This window comes from Phallusia mammillata, unplaced genomic scaffold (assembly GCF_965637545.1).
Source record: "Phallusia mammillata unplaced genomic scaffold, kaPhaMamm4.hap1.1 HAP1_SCAFFOLD_120, whole genome shotgun sequence".
Lineage (NCBI taxonomy): Eukaryota > Metazoa > Chordata > Ascidiacea > Phlebobranchia > Ascidiidae > Phallusia > Phallusia mammillata.
In genome coordinates, this window is record NW_027648868.1 from 22,187 (window position 1) to 33,115 (window position 10,929).

Consider the following 10,929-nt stretch of genomic DNA (forward strand, 5'->3'; position numbering starts at 1 on the left):
AAAGTGCACTTCTGTGGGTTGTCACTGCATTTCTGGCCGTATTATAAAGTGCTTTGATCAGAAAGATCCGGTGGAGACTGATACCATGTTTCACCTTCCTACTCTACAGAGCTTTTCTCCAAACTCTGCAGGAAGTTCTTGATGTTGGTCTAAATTTTTCACCTAGTATTCGAACTGTTAGGTTTTGCTTGGTCGTCCACAGAAACTGGCTTGTTCTTCAGAAAGAAGTTTCTATCGTATTTATTCATGATCTCTTGTGTTTTCCAGGGTGCTTTCTGGTTCTATAGCTATTTCCAAAGTTTCCATTGTGGTCGCATTCACGATTTTAGAGAACTCAGATGTTAGTTCTGGCAACAATGCTTAAAATCTGCCTTTCATCTTTATTTTAAACCCCTCTCTGCAGCTTGGCTCTTTCCGACGACAAAGCAAAAACACTGTTTTTTTCGAAAATTATAAATCAGTGACAAGGCGTCATTTAATCATTGACAGGACGCCAGTGAATCAGTGACAGGGTGTCAAAATCAATGACAGGGCGTCAGTGAATCTGTGACAGGGTGTCAGTAAATCTGTGACAGGGCGTCATCGAATCAGTGACAGGGTGTCAATAAATCTGTGACAGGGTGTCAGTAAATCTGTGACAGGGTGTCAGTTTGTACCTGACACCCTATCATTGACAGGCGATAGGTGACAGCCTGTCACTAAATTGTCACAACCCCGTCTCAGAAAAATAGAGTGATGAAATGGAAGAAGTAAGCTTCTTTAGCATCAATATAGATCAATTTATATTAAAAACCTTCATATGCCATTTTGTTTGGCTAATACATTACATTAAATTGGATTATTTTATGTTTAGATATATTTTTGGATGTTTTGTTTTTCCATCTAAATGATTCTAGATATATTTTAAGGTCAAACTGGATTATTTCATTCAAACCAAAGTGGCAGCCCTGCTTGATTTCAATTAGTCAGCTTCTATTGCAAACCATACTAAGAAGCAACAGGACTAAATCCATGTATAATTATAAAAAATACTTCCCGAACACAAGCAAATTAGGTCTTAAAATTGTAAAATTTCGTGCAATATTTCGTGCTTATGACTTTAATAAGGCATTTGTTAAATCTTGAAAAATTGCAAGCAGCAAAGGTAAGTGTGTTTTTTTACGATTTTTGAACTTTCATTGTCTGCCAGGCAGTCTGACGAGCTCTAACAGGGCGAAAGAGTTCAATCACTTTTTTTTAGTCAATTTGTTTATTATTTAAACATGTCTAAGCTCTGTTGTGTGTCACATTGTGATATCTGAATGCCATATTTGACAATATGAATGTTACTTGCAAAAAAGAGGAGCTCATCTGAGTTTCCAAACAATAAAATACTTTTTAGATTGGACCAACACATTTAGCTGTTTGAAAACAGTGGATTCATGAAATTCCTAGCTGCCAGACACTGTTACAACTTAGTATTTGTTTTGTTTTAACCAGCTGATTTCGCCATATTCAAATGAAAATTGTTCATGTTTTTTGGTTTATTTCTTAGGAGAAAGCCACCAACATTTAAAGATTGGAAACCTATTAGCAGTAAACAATATTAAGAAAGTATTAAGCAACTACCAGCACAAAAGAAAGCGGTTCAATACTGGTTCTTAACAGACTTGGAGGAGTAAAACATTTGTTTTGTTTGGTATTTTAATTAATTTCTTAGTTATCCTTTTTTGGGATCCATCTTTGCTTATACAGTTTATCACCTTGCTTTTTATTTCATTTTTGTAACTGACTCGACACAATGTTTAAACTGATCATATTTAGATCTGATTGATTCAACAACAAGCAACAGAAGTATCTGTAAAATAGTAAAAAATGACACAGTATTGCCATTGTATATTTTTGTTACAAAATATTGGTCAGAAAACAACCAGCCACTCTTGTGATTGTTTTCATTAATTAAAAGTTTTTGCTAATCGGTTGTTTAAAAGGTTACAAGAAAAAAACAAAAATAATCCTTAAAGGTTGCTGAATTTGTCAAACACTACCTTAAAAAATCCTAACCTAATAGTTTTGTATTCTAGTTCGAGAAGAGCACTGCTTCATTACAGGAATAAAATTGGTCAAAAAAAGTTAGATGAATCCAGGAAGACCATTAAATATTTTCCATTTTTTAAGCTTTAAAAGCAATTCTAGTGATGCTGCTAATCATTCATAATATCATTTTATTTTAGACAGTCTTCTTGAGCTATGTAGCCAATGTGGAAATTGTGATTAGAAAATAGGTAAGTTTTTTTTTGTTTTAGACAGCATGACCCACTTTACACATAATTAATTTTGATATAGTGCACAAAATGGTAAAACAATGGTAAAAGCATAATTTTTTATCACGTGTACATAAAAACTGTGTGCTTATCTACATGTAAAACTTTTGTGAACAGATTGGAAGTGACAGTTGCAGACATTGGTATCACATCAAATGTGTGGGAATCAACACCTCTGAGCTTGGAATAATTCAGTCTTGGCAATGTCCTGTTTGCTTAAAATTTGTGATGTTATGGGTCCCCTTTCCTAAAGGAGGCACATTTTGATTTTACTCAATTTGTGTTTTTTTTCCCTGAAGTTTTTTCGCAGCAGATGGTGGATATGGTCATGTAGATAGCCATTTGTCTTGACAGCTCCAGTATTTAACCCACAGGCCATCAAAGTTTAAAAACATCTCTCATAATCTGACGCACCACAAATAACGAGTTTCTGTGATGTTATAGGGATAGTGTTACTTGCATTCATTTGGGCTGGTTATTTTTTGAAGTTTTAACAGCCTTAAACAATCACCAATTGGGGATTAATTTTAAAGGACTGTTGATTGTGGTTTGATATTTTATTATTTTGCACATAGCAACCCGTTACTAACCTGCTAGCCCTTAAGATGGGTGATTTTTTTATTTTGACATGTCAATTGTTGTGTTTTACCCGATGCTCTCACTCACTATTTCCCTCTTCTTTTCTTATTTATTTATAATGCATTGTCACATGAGTATTAATCGATACACTGACAGCTAGAGAATATGGTGTGCTTGCTTAGATTTTTAAGTTCTTTATCACATCTAGTCTTTATATTAGGCATTCATAAATTTGTTGTTTTTTGTTTAATAATAAAAGTTGTCTGAAGTATTTTTTCATGCTTTATGATTACTCAAGAAGTTTTTGTAACAACAATATTGCCTTAACATTTTAATTAAGTTCCTGAATATAATTGTAGTCCTGGGATCGTTGGCGCATTTTCTCCATCTATCTTCATCCTCTGCCAGTCCCATGCATTTCACCCCTGAACATTGCCAAAGCCAGTTCGTTCTGGGTCTCCTGTGTCTTCTCATGACCTTTAACAGTGCTGTGCATGATTCCATGTTACATGGCCGAACCCTTGAAACTTTCGTCTTCATGTCACATCTTCATTGAGACTGCTTCCAGTTGTTCCCCTTCCATTGTAATTTCTATGTCGCTCTCTTTATCACTTTGCCTTGACCTTACCATGATCTTGCTTTTGTCACTTCTTATCTCCATTCCATACCTTCTCATTGTACTGTCCAATGTCAGTAAGTTGCTTACCACTCTGCAATGAATTTGTCCCGCCATCACTGACACTGTTTCCTCAAAATCTGCCATTGGTTCCCTCATTATGTGCTCTAATAATATGTTGAACAAGATAAGCGACAGCATACACTCTTGACATACTGCAACCAAAGTGCACTTCTGTGGGTTGTCACTGCATTTCTGGCCGTATTATAAAGTGCTTTGATCAGAAAGATCCGGTGGAGACTGATACCATGTTTCACCTTCCTACTCTACAGAGCTTTTCTCCAAACTCTGCAGGAAGTTCTTGATGTTGGTCTAAATTTTTCACCTAGTATTCGAACTGTTAGGTTTTGCTTGGTCGTCCACAGAAACTGGCTTGTTCTTCAGAAAGAAGTTTCTATCGTATTTATTCATGATCTCTTGTGTTTTCCAGGGTGCTTTCTGGTTCTATAGCTATTTCCAAAGTTTCCATTGTGGTCGCATTCACGATTTTAGAGAACTCAGATGTTAGTTCTGGCAACAATGCTTAAAATCTGCCTTTCATCTTTATTTTAAACCCCTCTCTGCAGCTTGGCACTTTCAGACGACAAAGCAAAAACACTGTTTTTTTCGAAAATTATAAATCAGTGACAAGGCGTCATTTAATCATTGACAGGACGCCAGTGAATCAGTGACAGGGTGTCAAAATCAATGACAGGGCGTCAGTGAATCTGTGACAGGGTGTCAGTAAATCTGTGACAGGGCGTCATCGAATCAGTGACAGGGTGTCAATAAATCTGCGACAGGGTGTCAGTAAATCTGTGACAGGGTGTCAGTTTGTACCTGACACCCTATCATTGACAGGCGATAGGTGACAGCCTGTCACTAAATTGTCACAACCCCGTCTCAGAAAAATAGAGTGATGAAATGGAAGAAGTAAGCTTCTTTAGCATCAATATAGATCAATTTATATTAAAAACCTTCATATGCCATTTTGTTTGGCTAATACATTACATTAAATTGGATTATTTTATGTTTAGATATATTTTTGGATGTTTTGTTTTTCCATCTAAATGATTCTAGATATATTTTAAGGTCAAACTGGATTATTTCATTCAAACCAAAGTGGCAGCCCTGCTTGATTTCAATTAGTCAGCTTCTATTGCAAACCATACTAAGAAGCAACAGGACTAAATCCATGTATAATTATAAAAAATACTTCCCGAACACAAGCAAATTAGGTCTTAAAATTGTAAAATTTCGTGCAATATTTCGTGCTTATGACTTTAATAAGGCATTTGTTAAATCTTGAAAAATTGCAAGCAGCAAAGGTAAGTGTGTTTTTTTACGATTTTTGAACTTTCATTGTCTGCCAGGCAGTCTGACGAGCTCTAACAGGGCGAAAGAGTTCAATCACTTTTTTTTTAGTCAATTTGTTTATTATTTAAACATGTCTAAGCTCTGTTGTGTGTCACATTGTGATATCTGAATGCCATATTTGACAATATGAATGTTACTTGCAAAAAAGAGGAGCTCATCTGAGTTTCCAAACAATAAAATACTTTTTAGATTGGACCAACACATTTAGCTGTTTGAAAACAGTGGATTCATGAAATTCCTAGCTGCCAGACACTGTTACAACTTAGTATTTGTTTTGTTTTAACCAGCTGATTTCGCCATATTCAAATGAAAATTGTTCATGTTTTTTGGTTTATTTCTTAGGAGAAAGCCACCAACATTTAAAGATTGGAAACCTATTAGCAGTAAACAATATTAAGAAAGTATTAAGCAACTACCAGCACAAAAGAAAGCGGTTCAATACTGGTTCTTAACAGACTTGGAGGAGTAAAACATTTGTTTTGTTTGGTATTTTAATTAATTTCTTAGTTATCCTTTTTTGGGATCCATCTTTGCTTATACAGTTTATCACCTTGCTTTTTATTTCATTTTTGTAACTGACTCGACACAATGTTTAAACTGATCATATTTAGATCTGATTGATTCAACAACAAGCAACAGAAGTATCTGTAAAATAGTAAAAAATGACACAGTATTGCCATTGTATATTTTTGTTACAAAATATTGGTCAGAAAACAACCAGCCACTCTTGTGATTGTTTTCATTAATTAAAAGTTTTTGCTAATCGGTTGTTTAAAAGGTTACAAGAAAAAAACAAAAATAATCCTTAAAGGTTGCTGAATTTGTCAAACACTACCTTAAAAAATCCTAACCTAATAGTTTTGTATTCTAGTTCGAGAAGAGCACTGCTTCATTACAGGAATAAAATTGGTCAAAAAAAGTTAGATGAATCCAGGAAGACCATTAAATATTTTCCATTTTTTAAGCTTTAAAAGCAATTCTAGTGATGCTGCTAATCATTCATAATATCATTTTATTTTAGACAGTCTTCTTGAGCTATGTAGCCAATGTGGAAATTGTGATTAGAAAATAGGTAAGTTTTTTTTTGTTTTAGACAGCATGACCCACTTTACACATAATTAATTTTGATATAGTGCACAAAATGGTAAAACAATGGTAAAAGCATAATTTTTTATCACGTGTACATAAAAACTGTGTGCTTATCTACATGTAAAACTTTTGTGAACAGATTGGAAGTGACAGTTGCAGACATTGGTATCACATCAAATGTGTGGGAATCAACACCTCTGAGCTTGGAATAATTCAGTCTTGGCAATGTCCTGTTTGCTTAAAATTTGTGATGTTATGGGTCCCCTTTCCTAAAGGAGGCACATTTTGATTTTACTCAATTTGTGTTTTTTTTCCCTGAAGTTTTTTCGCAGCAGATGGTGGATATGGTCATGTAGATAGCCATTTGTCTTGACAGCTCCAGTATTTAACCCACAGGCCATCAAAGTTTAAAAACATCTCTCATAATCTGACGCACCACAAATAACGAGTTTCTGTGATGTTATAGGGATAGTGTTACTTGCATTCATTTGGGCTGGTTATTTTTTGAAGTTTTAACAGCCTTAAACAATCACCAATTGGGGATTAATTTTAAAGGACTGTTGATTGTGGTTTGATATTTTATTATTTTGCACATAGCAACCCGTTACTAACCTGCTAGCCCTTAAGATGGGTGATTTTTTTATTTTGACATGTCAATTGTTGTGTTTTACCCGATGCTCTCACTCACTATTTCCCTCTTCTTTTCTTATTTATTTATAATGCATTGTCACATGAGTATTAATCGATACACTGACAGCTAGAGAATATGGTGTGCTTGCTTAGATTTTTAAGTTCTTTATCACATCTAGTCTTTATATTAGGCATTCATAAATTTGTTGTTTTTTGTTTAATAATAAAAGTTGTCTGAAGTATTTTTTCATGCTTTATGATTACTCAAGAAGTTTTTGTAACAACAATATTGCCTTAACATTTTAATTAAGTTCCTGAATATAATTGTAGTCCTGGGATCGTTGGCGCATTTTCTCCATCTATCTTCATCCTCTGCCAGTCCCATGCATTTCACCCCTGAACATTGCCAAAGCCAGTTCGTTCTGGGTCTCCTGTGTCTTCTCATGACCTTTAACAGTGCTGTGCATGATTCCATGTTACATGGCCGAACCCTTGAAACTTTCGTCTTCATGTCACATCTTCATTGAGACTGCTTCCAGTTGTTCCCCTTCCATTGTAATTTCTATGTCGCTCTCTTTATCACTTTGCCTTGACCTTACCATGATCTTGCTTTTGTCACTTCTTATCTCCATTCCATACCTTCTCATTGTACTGTCCAATGTCAGTAAGTTGCTTACCACTCTGCAATGAATTTGTCCCGCCATCACTGACACTGTTTCCTCAAAATCTGCCATTGTTTCCCTCATTATGTGCTCTAATAATATGTTGAACAAGATAAGCGACAGCATACACTCTTGACATACTGCAACCAAAGTGCACTTCTGTGGGTTGTCACTGCATTTCTGGCCGTATTATAAAGTGCTTTGATCAGAAAGATCCGGTGGAGACTGATACCATGTTTCACCTTCCTACTCTACAGAGCTTTTCTCCAAACTCTGCAGGAAGTTCTTGATGTTGGTCTAAATTTTTCACCTAGTATTCGAACTGTTAGGTTTTGCTTGGTCGTCCACAGAAACTGGCTTGTTCTTCAGAAAGAAGTTTCTATCGTATTTATTCATGATCTCTTGTGTTTTCCAGGGTGCTTTCTGGTTCTATAGCTATTTCCAAAGTTTCCATTGTGGTCGCATTCACGATTTTAGAGAACTCAGATGTTAGTTCTGGCAACAATGCTTAAAATCTGCCTTTCATCTTTATTTTAAACCCCTCTCTGCAGCTTGGCTCTTTCAGACGACAAAGCAAAAACACTGTTTTTTTCGAAAATTATAAATCAGTGACAAGGCGTCATTTAATCATTGACAGGACGCCAGTGAATCAGTGACAGGGTGTCAAAATCAATGACAGGGCGTCAGTGAATCTGTGACAGGGTGTCAGTAAATCTGTGACAGGGCGTCATCGAATCAGTGACAGGGTGTCAATAAATCTGTGACAGGGTGTCAGTAAATCTGTGACAGGGTGTCAGTTTGTACCTGACACCCTATCATTGACAGGCGATAGGTGACAGCCTGTCACTAAATTGTCACAACCCCGTCTCAGAAAAATAGAGTGATGAAATGGAAGAAGTAAGCTTCTTTAGCATCAATATAGATCAATTTATATTAAAAACCTTCATATGCCATTTTGTTTGGCTAATACATTACATTAAATTGGATTATTTTATGTTTAGATATATTTTTGGATGTTGTGTTTTTCCATCTAAATGATTGTAGATATATTTTAAGGTCAAACTGGATTATTTCATTCAAACCAAAGTGGCAGCCCTGCTTGATTTCAATTAGTCAGCTTCTATTGCAAACCATACTAAGAAGCAACAGGACTAAATCCATGTATAATTATAAAAAATACTTCCCGAACACAAGCAAATTAGGTCTTAAAATTGTAAAATTTCGTGCAATATTTCGTGCTTATGACTTTAATAAGGCATTTGTTAAATCTTGAAAAATTGCAAGCAGCAAAGGTAAGTGTGTTTTTTTACGATTTTTGAACTTTCATTGTCTGCCAGGCAGTCTGACGAGCTCTAACAGGGCGAAAGAGTTCAATCACTTTTTTTTAGTCAATTTGTTTATTATTTAAACATGTCTAAGCTCTGTTGTGTGTCACATTGTGATATCTGAATGCCATATTTGACAATATGAATGTTACTTGCAAAAAAGAGGAGCTCATCTGAGTTTCCAAACAATAAAATACTTTTTAGATTGGACCAACACATTTAGCTGTTTGAAAACAGTGGATTCATGAAATTCCTAGCTGCCAGACACTGTTACAACTTAGTATTTGTTTTGTTTTAACCAGCTGATTTCGCCATATTCAAATGAAAATTGTTCATGTTTTTTGGTTTATTTCTTAGGAGAAAGCCACCAACATTTAAAGATTGGAAACCTATTAGCAGTAAACAATATTAAGAAAGTATTAAGCAACTACCAGCACAAAAGAAAGCGGTTCAATACTGGTTCTTAACAGACTTGGAGGAGTAAAACATTTGTTTTGTTTGGTATTTTAATTAATTTCTTAGTTATCCTTTTTTGGGATCCATCTTTGCTTATACAGTTTATCACCTTGCTTTTTATTTCATTTTTGTAACTGACTCGACACAATGTTTAAACTGATCATATTTAGATCTGATTGATTCAACAACAAGCAACAGAAGTATCTGTAAAATAGTAAAAAATGACACAGTATTGCCATTGTATATTTTTGTTACAAAATATTGGTCAGAAAACAACCAGCCACTCTTGTGAATGTTTTCATTAATTAAAAGTTTTTGCTAATCGGTTGTTTAAAAGGTTACAAGAAACAAACAAAAATAATCCTTAAAGGTTGCTGAATTTGTCAAACACTACCTTAAAAAATCCTAACCTAATAGTTTTGTATTCTAGTTCGAGAAGAGCACTGCTTCATTACAGGAATAAAATTGGTCAAAAAAAGTTAGATGAATCCAGGAAGACCATTAAATATTTTCCATTTTTTAAGCTTTAAAAGCAATTCTAGTGATGCTGCTAATCATTCATAATATCATTTTATTTTAGACAGTCTTCTTGAGCTATGTAGCCAATGTGGAAATTGTGATTAGAAAATAGGTAAGTTTTTTTTTGTTTTAGACAGCATGACCCACTTTACACATAATTAATTTTGATATAGTGCACAAAATGGTAAAACAATGGTAAAAGCCTAATTTTTTATCACGTGTACATAAAAACTGTGTGCTTATCTACATGTAAAACTTTTGTGAACAGATTGGAAGTGACAGTTGCAGACATTGGTATCACATCAAATGTGTGGGAATCAACACCTCTGAGCTTGGAATAATTCAGTCTTGGCAATGTCCTGTTTGCTTAAAATTTGTGATGTTATGGGTCCCCTTTCCTAAAGGAGGCACATTTTGATTTTACTCAATTTGTGTTTTTTTTCCCTGAAGTTTTTTCGCAGCAGATGGTGGATATGGTCATGTAGATAGCCATTTGTCTTGACAGCTCCAGTATTTAACCCACAGGCCATCAAAGTTTAAAAACATCTCTCATAATCTGACGCACCACAAATAACGAGTTTCTGTGATGTTATAGGGATAGTGTTACTTGCATTCATTTGGGCTGGTTATTTTTTGAAGTTTTAACAGCCTTAAACAATCACCAATTGGGGATTAATTTTAAAGGACTGTTGATTGTGGTTTGATATTTTATTATTTTGCACATAGCAACCCGTTACTAACCTGCTAGCCCTTAAGATGGGTGATTTTTTTATTTTGACATGTCAATTGTTGTGTTTTACCCGATGCTCTCACTCACTATTTCCCTCTTCTTTTCTTATTTATTTATAATGCATTGTCACATGAGTATTAATCGATACACTGACAGCTAGAGAATATGGTGTGCTTGCTTAGATTTTTAAGTTCTTTATCACATCTAGTCTTTATATTAGGCATTCATAAATTTGTTGTTTTTTGTTTAATAATAAAAGTTGTCTGAAGTATTTTTTCATGCTTTATGATTACTCAAGACGTTTTTGTAACAACAATATTGCCTTAACATTTTAATTAAGTTCCTGAATATAATTGTAGTCCTGGGATCGTTGGCGCATTTTCTCCATCTATCTTCATCCTCTGCCAGTCCCATGCATTTCACCCCTGAACATTGCCAAAGCCAGTTCGTTCTGGGTCTCCTGTGTCTTCTCATGACCTTTAACAGTGCTGTGCATGATTCCATGTTACATGGCCGAACCCTTGAAACTTTCGTCTTCATGTCACATCTTCATTGAGACTGCTTCCAGTTGTTCCCCTTCCATTGTAATTTCTATGTCGCTCTC

At 34.9% G+C, this 10,929-nt stretch overlaps 3 long non-coding RNA genes across 3 annotated transcripts; all 3 read left to right on the forward strand.

Annotated features, from left to right (window-relative positions):
• Positions 1-841: 841 nt before the first annotated feature.
• Positions 842-3,153, forward strand: LOC145207591 (uncharacterized). Its single transcript, XR_013854081.1, has 2 exons — positions 842-2,264; positions 2,421-3,153. It is a non-coding gene; the product is annotated as an uncharacterized LOC145207591 (long non-coding RNA).
• Positions 3,154-4,562: 1,409 nt separating this feature from the next.
• LOC145207592 (uncharacterized) lies at positions 4,563-6,875 on the forward strand. Its single transcript, XR_013854082.1, has 2 exons — positions 4,563-5,986; positions 6,143-6,875. It is a non-coding gene; the product is annotated as an uncharacterized LOC145207592 (long non-coding RNA).
• Positions 6,876-9,382: 2,507 nt separating this feature from the next.
• Positions 9,383-10,596, forward strand: LOC145207593 (uncharacterized). The gene is made up of 2 exons (XR_013854083.1): positions 9,383-9,707; positions 9,864-10,596. It is a non-coding gene; the product is annotated as an uncharacterized LOC145207593 (long non-coding RNA).
• The last annotated feature ends 333 nt before the right edge of the window (positions 10,597-10,929 follow it).